The 19,638-nt window shown below is 38.3% G+C and overlaps 1 protein-coding gene across 2 annotated transcripts in view; it reads right to left on the reverse strand.

Annotated features, from left to right (window-relative positions):
* LOC102268082 (melanoma-associated antigen D1) overlaps positions 1–11,003 on the reverse strand; it is a 79,683-nt gene extending 68,680 nt beyond the window's left edge. Inside the window, exon 1 of one of the 2 annotated variants that reach the window (XM_070365753.1) lies at positions 10,934–11,003. The gene's annotated coding sequence lies outside the window, so the exon portion shown is untranslated. The remainder of the gene's footprint in view (positions 1–10,933) is intronic. The other variant, XM_070365751.1, reaches the window with a different exon arrangement.
* Between the last annotated feature and the right edge of the window lie 8,635 nt (positions 11,004–19,638).

Raw genomic sequence — 19,638 nt, forward strand, 5'->3', positions numbered from 1 at the left:
GGGGTATCTTTTTTGGTGGGATCCAACATTCTCCTGTCAATGGTTGTTCAGAGTGAGTTGCAGTTTTAGAGTTCTCACAGGAGAAGATGAATGCACATCCTTCAACTCCACCATCTTGAATAATCCCCATTAAACCCATACTCCCGCTTTGGGCGAATTTAATTCAGGAGACCACTGTATCTACTACTGTGGGCAAGAATCCCTTAGAAGAAATGGACTAGCCCTCACATTCAACAAAGGAGTCCAAAATGCAGTATTTGAGTACAATGTTAAAAACGACAGAGTGATCTCTGCTGGTTTCCAAGGCAAAACATTCAATACCACAGTAATACAAGTCTATGCCCCAACCACCAGTGCCGAATAAGCTGAAGTTGAAAGGTTCTATGATGAGCTACAAGACCTTCTAGAACTAACAACAAAAGAAAGATGCCCTTTTCATCATAGGGGACTGGAATGCAAAACTAGGAAGTCAAGAGATACCTAGAGTAACAGGCAAGTTTGGCCTTGGAGTACAAAATGAAGCAGGGCAAAACAGATGTGCAGATAGCACCACCCTTATGGCAGAAAGCAAAGAACTGAATAGCCTCTTGATGAAAGTGAAAGAGGAGAGTGAAAAAGATGGCTTAAAACTCAACATTCAGAAAACTAAGTTCATGGCATCTGGTCTCATCATTTCATGGCAAATAGATGGGGAAACAATGAAAACAGTGAGAGACTTTATTTTGGGGGCTCAAAAATCACTGCAGATGCGAACTGCACTGCAGACTGCAACAATGAAATTAAAAGACACTTGCTGCTTGGAAGAAAAGCTATGACCAACCTAGATAGCATATGAAAAAGCAGACACATTACTCTGCCAAGAAAGGTCTGTGTAGTCAAAGCCATGGTTTTTCCAGTAGTCATGTATGGCTGTGAGAGGTGGACTATAAAGAAAGCTGAGCACCAAAGAATTGATGCTTTTGAGCTGGGGTGTTGGAGAATACTCTTCAGAGTCCCTTGGACTGCAAGGAGATCCAACCAGTCAATCCTAAAGGAAATCAGTCCTAAGTGTTCATTGGCAGGACTGATACTGAAGCTGAAACTACAATACTTTGGCCACCTGATGTGAAGAACTGATTCACTGGAAAAGACCCTGATGCTGGGAAAGACTGAAGGCAGGAGAAGAAGGGGACGACAGAGGATGAGATGGTTGGATGGCATCACCAGTTCGACATACATGAGTTTGAGCAGGCTCTGGGAGTTGGTGATGTACCAGGAAGCCTGGTGTGCTGCAGTTCATGGCGTCACAAAGAGTCAGACATGAATGAGTGACTGAATGGAACTGAACTGATGGGTTTAATAAATACACACTAATATACATATAAAACAGATAAGTAACAAGGATTTACTGTATAGCATAGGCACTATATTCAATATCTTATAATAACCTCTAATGGAAAATAATCAGAATAAATATATGTCTGTAACTGAATCACTTTGCTGTAGACCTGAAACTAACACAGCATTGTAAACCAACTATACCTCAGTGAAAAATTTTAATCACAATGGATACACATTAAATACATAAAAATCCATGAATTCTTAATGATATTAAGCAATGAAGGTCTCTAGGAAATCAATTCTGAAAACTGATATATGAAAAAAAGCATTTATCCTTTGTTTTAAATGTTAACAGTTTTTAACTTAACTACAGTTAATTTATACTGTTGTGTTAGTTTCAAGTGTATGGTAAAGTGACTCAGTTATATACACATATGTGTATGTATATATAGCTTTTCACATTCTTTTCCATTATAAGTTATTATGAGATACTGAGTACAGTTCCCTGTACTACACAATAGGATCTTGCTGTTTATCTGTTTTATAAATAGTAGTGTATATTTTAATCCCAAACTTCTAATTTATCTCTTGCTCCCCTAATCCTACTATCCCATTTGGTAAACGTCAGTTTGTTTTCTATGTCTGTGAGTCTATTTCTGTTCATAAATCTTGAGTTTCTTTTAATGAAACATAAATTAGAACAAAAAAACATATCTGGCAAGGAAAAGTTCTCCTTTATAAAATAATCCCAGCTAATAAATGCAGAATAACTGGTAGAATTCTACCACTACTTTACAACCACTACTGAAATACTGAATTTAGACAGTTATCTCCAATGGCTCTGAAAATCAACAGGAGAAAGGTTGGGAGGAAATGCTACAATGGAGGGATCAGGCTGAGATCACCTGAAAACACAAATCAACCCCAGCATCAGTTAAAAAGATAAAATCACCCATGAGGTATTGCAATAAAAAGTGCATTACACTGCCTGAGATGATTCTTACCTTTAAAAAAATAATTAAACTGAAGCTAATCAAGCCTCTAGCTCTAAATTCCAGTGAAGAGGAAATATGGGAAGGAGAAAACAATAAAAACCACATCAAAGAAGCAATCATCTAAGTCCATTTGTCAATCAGACAAATGACTTAGTTTCTCCAATAAATCAACAGTCTTTAAAACTGGCAGGGCATGGGGGTGGGGGCTTTAGAGGATTTACAGGAAAAGAGACTCAAGAGAAAAACAGCCAGTAGCAATAAATGGTCTTTTTTGGATATAGATTTAACAAAGCTACTGTAAATAGACATTTTTCAGACAATCATGGAAATCTGAATATGAACTGAGTATTAGATAATATAAAGCATTACTGTTAATCTTATTAAGTATAACAGCCTCAGTTCAGTTCAGTCACTCAGTCGTGTCTGACTCTTTGCGACCCCATGAATCGCAGCACGCCAGGCCTTCCTGTCTATCACCAACTCCCGGAGTTCACTCAGACTCACGTCCATTGAGTCAGTGATGCCATCCACGCATCTCATCCTCTGTCGTCCCCTTGTGGTTCCTTATTTAACACACCTATGACTTAAGGATCCATAATGAGTTATTTATCTGTCCAATGACATAGTGGCTGAGTGCCGTTTTCTCAAATACCCCAGTGAGAAAAGTGGGTGAGGAGAAAAAATAAAACGAAATTGGTTAAACAGTATTAATTGTTGAAGCTTGGGAAAGGATTATGCATGGTTATGTGTGGTGCATGTGCTTACTACTTTCTTCTTTAAAACTATTTGAAAATTTCAGGAATAAAAGAAAAAAAAAAACAGAAGCCAACGTGAAGGAGTTTCATATGACTACTTCCAAACCAGACAGTTTGAGCAACAGAAGAAGTAATGACTTGAAAAGTACTAAATATATAACAAGTTCAATACAATATAGAAAACAATAAAATCTTAAGAAATATAAAAACACATTAGGTTGGATAATAGTTTTAAATAAAACACAGTTTGAAAAAAATCTGAAAATGCAGTAGGTAGGTATATGATATTAGGGAATTATTGTTAAGTTTTCTTAGTAAGATGATGGCAATTAAATTATTTACAAAGTGTTCCTAATATTAGGAGATGAACAATGAGATATTTGTGGGAAAAGTATCAAATTGACCTATTAAACTGGTATCTGAATCAAAATGCCAAGGATTTTTGTGAAAACTGACAAGCTGATTCTAAAATGTGTGCATGCTAAGTCAATTCTGGCGTGTCCAACTCTTGGCAACCCTAGAGACCGCAGCCCTTCAGTCTCCTCTGTCCATGGGATTCTCCAGGCATGAATACTGAAGTGGGTTGCCATGCCCTCCTCCACTGGATGTTCCTGACGGATCAAACCCACATCTCTTAAGTCTTCTGCATTGGCAAGCAGGTTCTTTACAACTAGTGCCACATGGGAAGCCCTCTAAAAAATATATACGGGTGAAAATGAGTATAATAACCAAATCAATCTATAGATTCAATGCAATCTGTATCAAGCTACCAATGGTATTTTTCACAGAAGTAGAACAAATTATTTCACAATTTGTATGGAAATACAAAAAACCTTGAAAAGCCAAAGCAATCTTGAGAAAAGAATGGAACTGGAGGAATCAACCTGCCTGAATTCAGACTATACTACAAAGCTACAGTCATCAAGACAGTATGGTACTGGCACAAAGACAGAAATATAGATCAATGGAACAAAATAGAAAGCCCAGAGATAAATCCACACACCTACGGACACCTTATCTTTGACAAAGGAGGCAAAAATTCACAATGGATTAAAGACAATCTCTTTAACAAGTGGTGCTGGGAAAACTGGTTAACCATCTGTAAAAGAATGAAACTAAAACACTTTCTAACACCATACACAAAAATAAACTCAAAATGGATTAAAGATCTAAACATAAGACCAGAAACTATAAAACTCCTAGAGGAAAACACAGGCTAAACACTCTACGACATAAATCACAGAAGGATCCTCTATGACCCACTTCCTAGAGGAATGGAAATAAAAGCAAAAATAAACAAATGGGACCTAACTAAACTTAAAAGCTTTTGCACAACGAAGGAAACTATAAGCAAGGTGAAAAGACAGCCTTCAGAATGGGAGAAAATAATAGCAAATGAAGCAGTTGACAAACAATTAATCTCAAAAATATATAAGCAGCTCATGCAGCTCAATACCAGAAAAATAAATGACCCAATCAAAAAATGGGCCAAAGAACTAAACAGCCATTTCTCCAAAGAAGACATACAGATGGCTAACAAACACATGAAAAGATGCTCAACACCACTCATTATCAGAGAAATGCAAATCAAAACCACAATGAGGTACCATCTCATGCTGGTCAAAATGGCTGCTATGAAAAAGTCTACCAACAATAAATGCTGAAGAGGGTGTGGAGAAAAGGGAACCCTCCTACATTGTTGGTGGGCATGCACACTAGTAGAACCACTATGGAGAACAGCGTGGAGATTCCTTAAAAAACTGGAAATAGAACTGCCATTTGACCTAGCAATCCCACTGCTGGGCATACACATCGAGGAAACCAGAATTGAAAGAGACACATGTACCCCAATGTTCATGACAGCACTGTTTACATGGAAGTTAGGACATGGAAGCAACCTAGATGTCCATCGGCAGATGAATGGATAAGAAAGCTGTGGTACATATACACAATACAATATTACTCAGCTATTAAAAACAATGCATTTGAACCAGTTGTAATGAGGTGGATGAAACTGGAGCCTACTATACAGAGTGAGGTAAGTCAGAAAGAAAAACTCCAATATAGTACATTAATGCATACATATGGAATTTAGAAAGATGGCAACAATGACCATATATGTGAGACAGCAAAAGAGACACAAATATAAAGAACAGACTTTTGGACTCGGTGGGAGAAGGTGAGGGTGGGATGATTTTAGAGAATAGCATTGAAACATGTATATTACCATATGTGAAATAGATCACCAGTCCAAGTTCGATGCATGAAACAGGGCACACAAAGCCAGTGCACTGGGACAACCCAGAGGGCTGGGATGGGGAGGGGTTCGGGATGAGGGACACATGTACACCTCTGGCTGATTCATGTCAGTGTATAGCAAAAACCACTACAATATTGCAGAGTAATTAGCCTCCAATTAAAATAAATATATTAGCTAGTTTTTTTTAATGTATATGGAATTCAAAAGGCCAAGAATAACCAAAGCATTATTAAAGATAAAGAGCAAAATTGTAGGACTTACTGACCATATATAAGATACATTATAAAGTTACATTAATTATGACAGTGGTACTAATAGAAAAACCAAAATGAAATGAATTCAGAAATAAACCCACATATATAACCTAATCATCTGATTTATGAAGAAGATGATGATGCTAGAGGGAAAGGATGATCTTTTCAATAAATGGTATTGAATTGCTGGATGTCTGTTTCAAAACAACAACACAACAACAATGGGCCTTTATCCATATATCATACTGGCAACATACAATAAAATCAGTATCAAATGAACTAGAAATATAAATGAGATTAAACAATAACATCACATAGAAAAACATCTCTATGACTTTGAGAAAGGCAAAGATTTCTTAACCAGGACAAACAAGCACTACCCATATAGAGGAAAAATTATGAACTCAACAATATTAAAATTGAGATACAAGCATATCTTGTTTTACTGTGCTTCACAAATACTGCATTTTTTACAAATTAAAGGTCTGTGGCAACCCTGTGTGATGCTGGTTAACACTTTTTAGTAATAAAGTATTTTTTAATTAAGGTATATTCTTTTTTAGACAGTGCTATTGCACACTTGGAGTTTCCCAGGTGGCCAATGCGGGAGACACAGATTTTGGGCTGGGAAGATCCCCTGGAGGAGGAAATGGCAACCCACTCCAGTAGTCTTGCCTGAAATCTGGTGGGTTACAGTCCATGGGGTCAGGTCGCAAAGAGTTGGACAAGACTTAACGACTGAGCATGCATGCATTGCACACTTACTTGACTACAGCATAGTGCAAAATTGACTTTTAAACGCACTTGAAACCAAAAAATGTGTATGATTTGTTTTATTGTGATATTCACTTTACTGCAACGGTAGTAGCAAACCTGCAATATCTCCAAAATGTGGTTGTATTCAGTTCATCAAAAGACACCATTAAGAGTCTGAAAGTGCAAGCAATTGAAAATTTGCAATAAACAGATCTAACAAAGTATTCACATTCTTACTAAAGAAAGATCTTCTACAGAACAATAAGAAAAGGATGGTCCAGGAGAAAAAGTGGTCAAAAGACTTGAATAGGTACCTTGAAAAAAAGATATCTAAGCCAACAAACAGGAAAAGATGCACATTTATCAGCAGAGATATGCAAAATAAAACCACAAGATACTATTAATAACCACTAGAATGGTTACATATTTTTTCCTTAAAAAGACAACACAGTATGTGTTGGCAATATTCTAGAGCATTGGAACTCTTAAAATTTTCTATTAGGAGTTTTTTTAGTACAACTGCTTTGGAAAATTGGTTGGCAATACGTACTAAAGCTAATCTTATCCATAACCTATGAATTAATCAGTTCTACTCTTAGGTATATGTTCAACAGAAATCTGTGTATATATCACCAAAAGACATGTTGTAGAATGTTTATAGTACTATTTGCAGACCAAATAAAGATATAAACAACCAAATTGCCTATCAGTTGTGGCATATTCACACAATGGAATACAGAGCTATAAGAATGAAGGAATTACTACTACACTCAATAACTTGGCTCAGTATCAAAAACAAAATCTTAAGCCAAAGTCAACCACACACAAAAACATACCAAATCTTTATAAAGTCCCAAAACGGGAAAATTATTATACAGTGATAGAAGCCAAGATGTGGTTAATTTGAGGTTTAGATTGTAACTGGTAGGGAAATATATTCAAGGGATTTCAGATACTGATAATTGTTTTTTTTTTTTAAATGAAGTATGCTGTTGTTTAGTCGTTAAGTTGTGTCCCACTTTTTTGCAATCTCCTCTATCCATGGATTTTTCAGGCAAGAATACTGAAGCAAGGTGCCATTCCTTCTCCAGGGGATCTTCCAGGACCAAGCATCGAACCTGCATTGCCTGCACTGGCAGGCAGATTCTTTAACAATGAGCCACCAGGGAAGCCCAACATGAATTTACAGTTGATTTACAGTATTATATTAGTTTCAGGTGTATAGCATGGTGACTCAGATTATACTCCATTTAAAATTATTACAATACAATAGCTATAAATCCATGTGCTATACAATATATCCTTATTGCTTATCTATTTTATACATAGTAGTTTGTATCTCTTAATCCCATACCTGCTATTTGCCCCTCTCCCTACTGGTAACCACTAGTTTGTTTTCTATATCACCAAGTCTGTTTCTGTTTTGCTATATATATATTCATTTGTATTATTTTTTAGATTCCAAATATAAGTGATACCATAAAGTATCTGTATTTCTCTGTTTCACTAAGCATAATATTCTCTAGGTACATACAACACTGCTACAAATGGCAGAATTTCATTCTTTTTTATGGCTGAGTAATTGCAAAGCTTCACTGCTAGCTCAGTGGTAAAGAATCTGCCTGCCAATGTAGGAGATGTGAGTTGGATCCCTGGGTCAGGAAGATCCCCTTGAGAAGAAAATGGCAACCTACTCCAGTATTCTTGCTGGGAAATCCCCCAGACTGAGGAGCCTGGCGAGCTACAGTACAGGGGGTAGCAAAAGAGTCGGACACGACTTAGTGACTAAAGAACAATATTCCATTGTACATATACACCATATCTTTATCCATTCATCTGCTGATGGACACTTGGGTCGTTTCCATATCCTGGCCATTGTAAATAGTACTGCTAAGAACACTGGAGTGCACACATCTTTCCAAATTAGTGTTTTCACTTTTTCCAGATATATACCATGAGTGGAATTGCTGGATCATGTGGTAGGTTACACAGTGGTGACAATGCTTTCAGCTGTACCCTTATGTATTCATACCCCAATAAAAGTTAAAAAGGAAAAAAAGAATAAAAAGTTTGAAAATGGGAAAAAAAAATAAAGTAAAAAGTCATCACACTTTTCAGCTCTTAACATTTATAACTAGGAAGTAAATCAAGTACCTGATATAATCAGACTTGTGAAAGAGAGCTTACAAAATGAAATTTTTATATCCAGACTATGTCTAATAAAATTTTGTGTATTTTCTACTTCTCATTAATAAACAGAGACAGAGAGAGAGAAAGAGACAATCAGGCCAGGACTGAGTATCTGACAGACTTTAACTCCATTAACTCCACCATTTAGCAAGTTACTACCCACCTGAGTCTGGGTTTTGTCATCAGGAAAATGACAATGATGATACTGACTTTTAAACAGTGGTTCTGAACATTAATTAGGGAGCCAACTACATTAAAAAGGTTGTATATAAAAGACAGGCACTAAATTCATTTCAATTTACCACACCAAACATTTATGGGCAACATTACGAACATGCAGAGAAAAGAGCAGTGAGAGAGGAAAGCAAATATGCTGCAGGTTAGCATACAGTGCACCACAAATTAACACATTGAGGAAGAGGTGAGGATAGAGGCAGACATGTCTTCCCAGAGGGGCTGGTAACTGACAATTCACCTAAATGTAGCAAGAAGCTAGCCAGGAGAAAGACAATATGGGGAACCTACATGGACAGATTAGATCATTCGAGTAGGCAGTAAGTAAGTGTTAGTCGCCCAGTCGTGCCGGACTCTTTGCGACCCCATGGACTGCAGCCCACCAGGCTCTTCTGTCCATAAGATTTTCCAGGTAAGGATACTGCAGTGGGTTGCCATTGGCTAGTGACCACAGGTAGAGGGGAGAAGAGGGAATGCTGGAAGCAAAATTACCAACAAATGCAAAGCCACTGTCATAAATATATCCCAGCTTCCCACTCATATATGTATAGTCTGTGCCCTCTTTTCCTTTAGATTTCTGCTCAAATGTCACAATACCAGGGAGGCCTTTCTGCCTTTCCTATCTAACATAGTACAACCCTCTCTATCACAACCTATTATATATTTATGATATATTCACTCATTGTCTCTCAACTATACTTAATCATCCCTTACTTTGGCAAGTCTAACACATTACAGAAGAGGGAATAAGTTGCTTGTTCAAGGAGACTGCTAGTTAAATTCCTCTTTATAACCTGAAATACCCCTCACCCTCATTATAAATTTAATTTTCTCTCTTGGAATTGAAATAATAAATTGTGATAATTAATGAATAGTCTTGCAAGACAGTTTACACACGATAAATGGTGCAAAAACATAAATTCACATTGCAACAAATGAAAAAGACAAAATTCATATTGCACCAAATAGATAATACATGCATAGCTCAAAAAAAAAAAAATCGTCTTAAAAATCTGTCAACTTGTTCTTCAATGTTGCTACTGAACACCAGGAAAATATTTACATAATAAACCCAACTCACATGAATTAATAAATTTGTGATTGGATGTCGTATCTGTCAACCATTTCTGCCCTGTGAGAAATTCTAAAGATGGGAAAGCTTCCACCCTCTAAAGCTGACACCAAGTTATAAGCAAAACTCACTATGTTTGTCACTCAAAATTTGGAGATTCAGTTGTATACCAAAATTTTTTTATGTCATAGGCTGAAACCAGTGCAATATCTGATATGTGATTTCGTTCAGGGTAATAAATAAATACAAGTACATAATCTGAACAAGTTCCTACGTCTCTGAGAGCTCTAAAAATTTTCTGCTCCTTTGCTTATTTTTAAAGACAACAAAAACAGCCTTGCCCTTGAAATAGAAGCCACACCTGGTTTTATAAAGTATTAATAAATAATTCACTGTCCTCTGCAGAAGTAGGACCAAAGAGAATCAAAAGCCTTCAGGGGGAATAAAATACTGGGGTTTAAAGGGGAAAAAAAGGGAAGAATGTAGGCTCAGACTAGGGGAAAGAAAACAGAAGTCTCTCAGTCGTTTCCGACTCTTTGCGACCCCATGGACTGTAGCCTATCAGGCTCCTCCGTCCATGGGATATTCCAGGCAAGAGTACTGGAGTGGGGTGCCATTTCCTTCTTCAGCGGATTTTCCCGACCCAGGGATCGAACCTAGGTCTCCCGCATTGCAGTAGACGCTTTACTGTCTGAGCCATCATGGAAGCCAGAGTCGGGGAAGAGGGTAGCAAAAGTTCTGAAGCTAAGAGGAGGGCGGGGTGGAAGGTGGGAGTAAGAGGTAGGAAAGAAAATCGATGGTACAGGGAATGACCCAAATTCATAAAGACCAGGAAGAGGATTCGAGATAAAGAGGTGAAGTGAAGAATAATCAGGCATAAAAGGACCATAAGAGTCAGAAGGAGGGGACGACGGCCAGCCATCTCCTGAGGAGTGAGAGAGTGGAGATAGAGATCAGAACCACAAGCGTCAGAAACATCCTTCAGTGTACCCTGGAGATGAATTCTTTCCACCTCGTGGTGAAACAAAGAGGAAAGCGTTCCTGAAGTGTTTGGGGACTCACTTGTGAAAATTATCAATCCCTTTCTTTACACTCACCTTGGTGAAGAACGCCGCGACAAGATGAAGGCGTGACCGGAAGTGCTAATTTCTTTTGTTGGCGGAAGCTTTTGCCCGGGACGCCACACCCTCACCCCCGCCCTCATCACTCCCCGCCCCCACCTCCGCCTTCACTCCAGACAACTTCCTGTGCCTTTCTAGCAAGCTTTTGAAATACTGTATCTCAATGGCTCTCTCACCAGATGCGCACCTGGATAGTGACGTAGAATGTCTGGAAGAAGGAATCAGTAATTTTTTACAAATCCTACTAGCCCTAGTCATCCCAGGAACTGAGGCATCTCTGCCAAACTCTATGTATCCTATTTGTCACCTCGCCTTACTGATTCAGACTTTCAAGTACTGTTACTTCCTTAACTCTCGGATGTCTACAGTTACATATTTACCATGCTGATTAACTGCTTTCTGGAATTAAAAAATAAGTTCATTTTAATTACTGGTATAAAAATTTCAAGATCTTTAAAAAGTCTTAAATCTGAATCATTTCTGTCTTGAAATGGAATCCAGAGAGTAACATTCCATACTCAAATTTGCAAATGAAAGTGAGCTCATTTAGAAAGCATTCTTGTGTACTTTTATATCCCCCACCCAAATGAAGACAATGATAATTGACAAAAAGTTTCAATAATAAGAATAAGCCTTACTTTGGTTAAAAGTTCAATATTGAGTTACCTATTGCTGTTACCTCCAGAAAACTCCTCTAGGGCCAAAATCTATACCCCAGTTCTTCTCTTTTGTGGTTATTTTCAGCCAGTTCACAAGTGTACCAAATACTATGCTAGACCCAGAGACATGGCACTAGAAGCCCACAGCCTAAGAGCTAAGGCAACATTTAAACACTTAAGAGTCTAGCATAAAATAGGTGATTATGGATGCTTGTGGAATGAATAAATAAATTACCAAAATGTGGTCAGGGTAATGACAAGCGCTAGCACAAGGTCTTTACTTTTGCTAGTATTTGTATAGTTCATTTCAGCATTTGACTCATGTTTTGTCATTCAACCAACAGATTTTGAACAACCACTTGGTGTAAGGTTCTGTTTCTGATATTGTCCATATGAAGAAGATTAAGATATAATCCTGGATTTCAAGACCCTCCAACCAGTGAGCAAAATGAACACATAAACAACTAGTAGCACTATAATGTGACAATAATAATAGATGAAGAGAAGACAGTGTTGAAACTATGGCTACTCCATCAATTGGTGAATAATTAAAATCTAAAATACTCCTTATATACTAGAGGGTACTCAATGAAGACTTGTTTAATGTTGACTACATGATGGAATGGATGAATGGAAAGGAAGAAAGATAGTGGATTTTGAAGTATAGTGTGAAAGAAGCAGTGATGAGAGATGAAGGCTGAATGTAAGAGATCAGACAAGGAAGAACCTTGCATGCCATGTTATGGAGTTTGAGCTTAATTATGAGGAAAACAGAAAATCAAAGACAATTTTAAGTAAGAAAAAATGTAGTAATGATTCAAATCAAAATATAGAAATGGGTTGTACTAGTGCAACCTTGTTGAAAATTGGGAAAGGAGTACATCAAGGCTGTATATTGTCACCCTGTTTATTTAATTTATATGCAGAGTACATCATGGGAAATGCAAGCCTGGATGAGCTCAAGCTCGAATCAACATTGCCTGGAGAAATATCAATAATCTCAGATAGGCAGATGACACCACCCTAATGGCAGAAAGTGAAGAGGAACTAAAAAGCCTCTTGATGAAAGTGAAAGAGGAGCGTGAAAAAGCTGGCTTAAAACTTTACATTCAAAAAGCTAAGATCATGGCATCTGGTCCCGTAACTTCATGGCAAATAGATGGGGGAAAAAATGGAAACACTGACATACTTTATTTTCTTGGGCTCCAGAATCACTGCAGATGGTGACTGCAGCCATGAAATGAAGACAGTTGCTCCTTGGAAGAAAAGCTATAACTTACCTAGACAGCATGTTAAAAGCAAAGACATCACTTTGCTGACAAAAACATCTGTCTGGTTTTTCCAGTAGTCATATATGGATGGGAGAGTTGAACCATAAAGAAAGTTGAGCACTGAAGAATTGATGCTTTCAAGCTTTGGTGCTGGAGAAGACTTTTGAGAGTGCCAGCATTCAGAAAACGAAGATCATGGCATCTGGTCCCATCACTTCATGGCAAATAGATGGGGAAACAGTGGAAACAGTGTCAGACTTTATTTTTTGGGGCTCCAAAATCACTGCAGATGGTGACTGCAGCCATGAAATTAAAAGACGCTTACTCCTTGGAAGAAAAGTTATGACCAACCTAGATAGCATATTCAAAAGCAGAGACATTACTTTGCCAACAAGGGTTCGTCTAGTCAAGGCTCTGGTTTTTCCTGTGGTCATGTATGGATGTGGGAGTTAGACTGTGAAGAAGGCTGAGGGCCGAAGAATTGATGCTTTTGAACTGTGGTGCTGGAGAAGACTCTTGAGAGTCCCTTGGACTGCAAGGAGATCCAACCAGTCCATTCTGAAGGAGATCAGCCCTGGGATTTCTTTGGAAGGAATGATGCTGAAGCTGAAACTCCAGTACTTTGGCCACCTCATGCAAAGAGTTGACTCATTGGAAAGGACCCTGATGCTGGGAGGGATTGGGGACAGGAGGAGAAGGGGACGACAGAGGATGAGATGGCTGGATGGCATCACTGATTCGATGGACATGAGTCTGGGTGAACTCCAGGAGTTGGTGATGGACAGGGAGGCCTGGCGTGCTGTGATTCATGGGGTCGCAAAGAGTTGGACACGACTAAGCGACTGAACTGGACAGCAAAGAGATCAAACCAGTCAATCCTAAGGGACAACCCTAAATATTCATTGGAAGGACTGATGCTGAGGCTGAAGCTCCAATAATTCAGCCACATGATGCGAAGAGCCGATTCACTGGAAAAGACCCTGATGCTGGGAAAAATTGAAGGCATGAGGAGATGGGGACAACAGAGGAAGAGATGGTTGGATGGCATCACTGACTCAATGGACCTGAGTTTGAGTAAACTCTGGGAGATAGTGAAGCATAAGGAAGCCTGGTATGCTGCAGTACATGGGTTGCAAAGAGTAAGACATGACTGAGCGACTGAACAGCAACAAGTGCAACCTTGAGACAGAGAGATTGGTTTAGAGGCTATTGTGGTGATCAGTGACCACATACAGAAAATGAGGGGGTTTATGATATTAAGAATTAATTGTGTTTGGAGTTGAGCTGGAAAGAAAAAAACAATGGATTATTATAAATCCAGAGGCAGTGAAACCTGAGCATTTTCCTTGGTGCCCTCTGCAATCAAAATTTTGATTATTTCATGCAAAAAAAAATTTAATTAATATGCACCAGGCCCTGAGGATAGAACTGTGACTAAATTGGGCAAAATTTCTGCTCTGACAGAACTTTCATTCTTGTGTCATGAATAATAAAATATTTTAGAAAATACATGCTAAAAGGTGACAAGTATAGAAATAACCCAAGGAAGTGGAATAGCGGGGCTTCCCTGGTGGCTCAGTGGTAAAGAACCCTGTCTGCCAATGCAGGAGATGAGGGTTTGATTCCTGGGTTGGAAAGATTCCCTGAAGAAGGAAATAACAACCTTCTCCAGTATTTTTTCCTGGGAAATCCCATGGACAGAGGAGCCTAGAAGGCTACAGTTCATGGGGGTCACAAAAGAGACATACACTGAACAACAATAAAGTGAGATAGGAATGTACTATCGGGGTTACATTACGTAGTGAAGGGGGAGAAGGTTGCCATTATAGAAAAACTCACTGGACATTTACAGACTTCATCCACTTCTAATTTATCAGGATCACTTAGCTCAGACCTTCCATGTTTCTCCCCCAAATGCCAACCATGATATACAAAACACTTGACAGTCTAACTCTGTCTCTCTCTCACTCCATCTCTCAACACACAGCTTCTCCCTAAATCCAAGTCTCATGCAGCTGCTTATCATTTGGAAACTGCACTAAGATCTCAGATCTCTGTGCTTTCACACTCTGCTAACTCGTATTCATCTTTCAAAGGTCAGCTCAAAATCCTGCTGATGCTTTGTTTCACTCCTTAAACAAAACCAGACAACTGCTCCCCTTCTCTGCTTCTGCCATGTATACTATTCTTAGTACTTTCATTCACTCAACAAACATTTGATGGTCAACTATCCTGTGATTGCCACTGTTCCAAGCAGTAGAAATAAAACCATAAATAAGAGTGGAAAAAAGTCCTTTCACTGTTGTAATTTACATTTTAGTGAGGAAGACAAACAATAAACAACATAAATATGGACTTTATAAAGCAGTAGTTCTCAACTCAGGATGCCCATTAATATAACTAGGAGAGCTTCCATCTTTCTTCTTTTTTAAATGCCAATCCCTGATCCCCATCCCAGCTAATGTTAATCTAAAGCTTAGGAGTGAGGTCAGGCATTTATGTATATTTTTAAAGCTCCTTAAAAGTGTTTCTGATGGACAGAGACGATAGAAAACTATTGCACTCCAGGATATGGAAAATGATACCAGAAGGACAGTCTAAAAAGCTAAAAGGAATTAAGAGTAAATAAAATGATAAACATGGATGTCAATTTAAAAAACATGGTGTGTATTAAAAACATAATCATACTGAGTGGTGGATTGAAAAAATGGTGATTCAAAGATTCTAAACAAAAATATCATACAACTCAGGAAGAGATAGAGATCAGAATAAAATTGGTAGAGAAGTTAATATATTTTTGAAGTTCAGACATTGTTAAGTTAAATAATTAAGAAATATTCAGAAGTTACCACTAAAATAACAGAAGTACAGTGAGAGTAAAAAGTACAATAAGGAAAAACGCATACACTTAAATTTGTAGAGGAATAGAATGGAATTAGTTAGTTCAGTTGCTCAGTCTTTGCGACTCCACGGACTGCAGCATACCAGGCTTCCCTGTCCTTCACCGTTCCCAGAGCTTGCTCAAACTCACATCCGTTGAGTGGGTGATACCATCCAGCCATCTTGTCCTCTGTCATCCCCTTCTCCTCCTGCCTTCAATCTTTCCCAGCGTCGGGGGCTTTTCTAATGAGTCAGCTCTTTGCATCAGGTGGCCGAAGTTTTGGAGTTTCAGCATCAGTCCTTCCAATTAATATTTAGGATTGACAGACTGGTTTGATCTCCTTGCAGTCCAAGGGACTCTCAAAAGAGTCTTCACCAACACCACAGCTCAGAAACATCAATTCTTTGGTGCTCAGGCTTCTTTTGGTCCAACTCACACATCCATAAATGACTACTGGAAAAAAACATAGCTTTGACTATCCAGACCTTTATGGGCAAAGTAATGTTTCTGCTTTTTAATACTCTGTCTAGATTTATCATAGCTTTTCTTCCACGGAGCAAGTGTCTTTTAATTTCATGGCTGCAGTCACCATCTGAAGTGATTTTGGAGTCCAAAAAAAATAAAGTCTCTCACTGTTTCCATTGTTTCCCCATCTATTTACCATGAAGTGATGGGACCAGATGCCATGATCTTAGCTTTTTGAATGTTGAGTTTTAAGCCAACTTTTTCACTCTCCTCTTTCACCTTCACCAAGAGCCTCTTTAGTTCCTCTTCACTCTCTGCCATAAGAGTGGTGTCATCTGTGTATCTGAGGTTATTGATATGTCTCCTGGCAATCTTGATTCCAGCTTGTGCTTCATCCAGCCTGGCATTTCCTGTGATGTACTCTGCATAAACGTTAAATAAGCAGAGTGACAATATACAGCCTTGACATACTCCTTTCCCAATTTGGAACCAGTCTGTTGTTCCATGTCTGGTTCTAACTGTTGCTTCTTGACCTGCATACAGGTTTCTCAGGAGGCAGCTAAGGTGGTCTGGTATTTCTATCTCCTAAAGAATTTTCCACAGTTTGTTGTGATCTACACAGTCAAAGGCTTTAGCCTAGTCAATGAAGCAGAAGTAGATGTTTTTATCGAATTCTCTTATTTTTTCGATGATCCCACAGATGTTGGCAATTTGATCTCTGGTTACTCTGCCTTTTCTAAATCCAGCTTGAACAACTGCAAGTTCTCAGTTCACATATTGCTGAAGCCTAGCTTGGAGAATTTTGAGCATTACTTTGTTAGTGTGTGAAATGAGTGTAATTGTGTGGTAATTTGAAACATTTTTGGCATTACCTTTCTTTGGGATTGGACTGAAAACTGACCTTCTCCAATCCCATGGCCACTGCTGAGGTTTCCAAATTTGCTGTCATATTGAGTGCAACACTTTAACAGCATCATCTTTGAGGATTTGAAATAGTTCATCTGGAATTCCATCATCTCCACTAGCTTTGTTTGTGGTGATGTTTCCTAAGGCCCACTTCACTTCACACTCCAGGATGTCTGGCTGTAAGTGAGTGATCACACCATCGTGGTTATCTGGGTCATTAAGATCTTTTTTGCATAGTTCTTCTGTGTATTCTTGCACGTTTTCTTAATATCTTCTGCTTCTGTTAGGTCCATACTGTTTCTGTCCTTTATTGTGCCCATCTTTGCATGAAATGTTCCTTTGCTATCTCTAAGTTTCTTGAGATCTCTAGTCTTCCCCATTCTATTGTTTAGAATGGGAAATATATTAGATGTATTATTTTCTATATATCATATATTTTAATAAAGATATAAAGAATAATTTTAAATTGCCATAAAAGAAACAAAATGATATATGATAAAAACTTTCCATCTATTTATTTATTTAAATTTGACTGCACTAGGTCTTCATTGCTGTGCATGGGCTTTCTCTAGTTGTACACAGTGGGCTTCTCATTGTGGTGGCTCCTCTTGTTGTGGAGCATGGGCTTTAGTAGATGGAGCACATGGGCTCAGTAGGTGTGGCTTGTGGGTTCTAGTCGTGCAGACTCATCATTGTGGCAATTGGGCTTTGTTGCCCTGTGGCATGTGGCGTCTTCCCGGACCAGAAATCTAACTCATGTCCCCTGTATCAGTAGGCTGTTTCTTTACCACTGAACCACCAGGGAAGTCCAACTCTCCATCTTATACCTGGCCCTTAGCTACCTAGTGCATTTCTTAATTATTCTTCCAAAGATATGTTGCTGCTGCTGCTGCTAAGTCACTTCAGTCGTGTCCGACTCTGTGCGACCCCATAGACGGCAGCCCACCAGGCTCCCCCGTCCCTGGGATTCTCCAGGCAAGAACACTGGAGTGGGTTGCCGTTTCCTTCTCCAATGCATGAAAATGAAAAGTGAAAGTGAAGTCACTCAGTCATGTCCGAGTCCTAGCAACCCCATGGACTGCAGCTTACCAGGCTCCTCCATCCATGGGATTTTCCAGGCAAGAGTACTGGAGTGGGGTGCCATTACCTTCTCCAAAAGATATGTTATACGTATGCAAATAAACACACACATATATATATATATTTATGTTTTTATCAAACAACTAATGTGATACAAATTATTTTGCACCATTATTTTTTCATTTAATTATATTTTATGGGCATTAATTTCATCTTGGTATATAGACAATTGTCACTTAAAAAAATTACATATAGTAGGCTGAGTCTCCTCATTGTTCTGCTGAAACCATCACACCATTGTTTGTTATTCAGCTATACTCCAAAACAAAATAAAAAGGTTTTTTTAATTACATACAGTAAATTACTTTTATGGTATGTACAGCATAGATCATGTAACCAAACCACAGTCAGGATACAGAATAATCCCATAACTCCCAAAATTTCCTATGATACCCTAAGTCACACAGCCTTCCCACTCCTAATGTTCTCTTTCAATCTAGTTTATTATTTTCTAAAATATCATCTAAATGGAAGTATAGAATATGTAACCTCTTGAGACAGGCTTTTTTTTTTTTTACTTCAGATAACACCTTTAAGATTCATTCAAGTTGATGCATATATCAACCATTCATTAGTCTTTATTTATGAAGGGCATTTCATCATATGGATGTATTGCAAATTGTTTACCTATTGACCAATTGAAAAATATTTGGGTAGTTTCCACTTTTGAAGATGATGAATTAAGCAGCTATAACATTCATATCAGTCTTTTGGGTGAACATAAATTTTAATTTCTCAAAAGAAATGCCTAGGAATAGGATTGCTTATAAATGGTTATGATGTATAGATGTTTATAAGAAACTGCCAAAATGTTTTCCAAAGTGACTCTAATATTTTGTGTTCCCACCAGCAATGTGTGAGTTATAATTGCTCTACATCTTTGCCAGCACTTGGTATTGTTTATACTACTTTTATGTTTGCTATTCTAACAGATATGTAGTAGAATCTCTTAGTGATTTTAGTATGCATATCATTTGTTAAAAGGACAATTGTTTCTCCATTGAATCTGTATCTTTGCTTTTAAAATCAATTCATTGTATTTGTATTGGTCTATTTCTGAATGCTCTATTCTTTTTCACTGATCTGTGTGTTACTCCTTCACCAATATCATACTGTCCTGATAACTCTGTATGTGTGCTTAGTCACTCAGTTGTGTCCAACTCTTTTCAACCCTATGGACTGTAGCCTGCCAGGCTCCTTTGTCCATGGAATTTTCCAGGCAAGAATACTGGAGTGGGTTGCCATTTCCTCCTCCAGGGGATCTTCCCAACCAAGGGATCGAACCCAAGTTTCCTGCATCTTCTGCATTGGCAGGCAGATTCTTTACCACTGAGCCACCTGGTAAGTCCCTCTAATAAC

This window comes from Bos mutus, chromosome X, assembly GCF_027580195.1.
Source record: "Bos mutus isolate GX-2022 chromosome X, NWIPB_WYAK_1.1, whole genome shotgun sequence".
Taxonomy (NCBI): Eukaryota; Metazoa; Chordata; class Mammalia; order Artiodactyla; family Bovidae; genus Bos; species Bos mutus.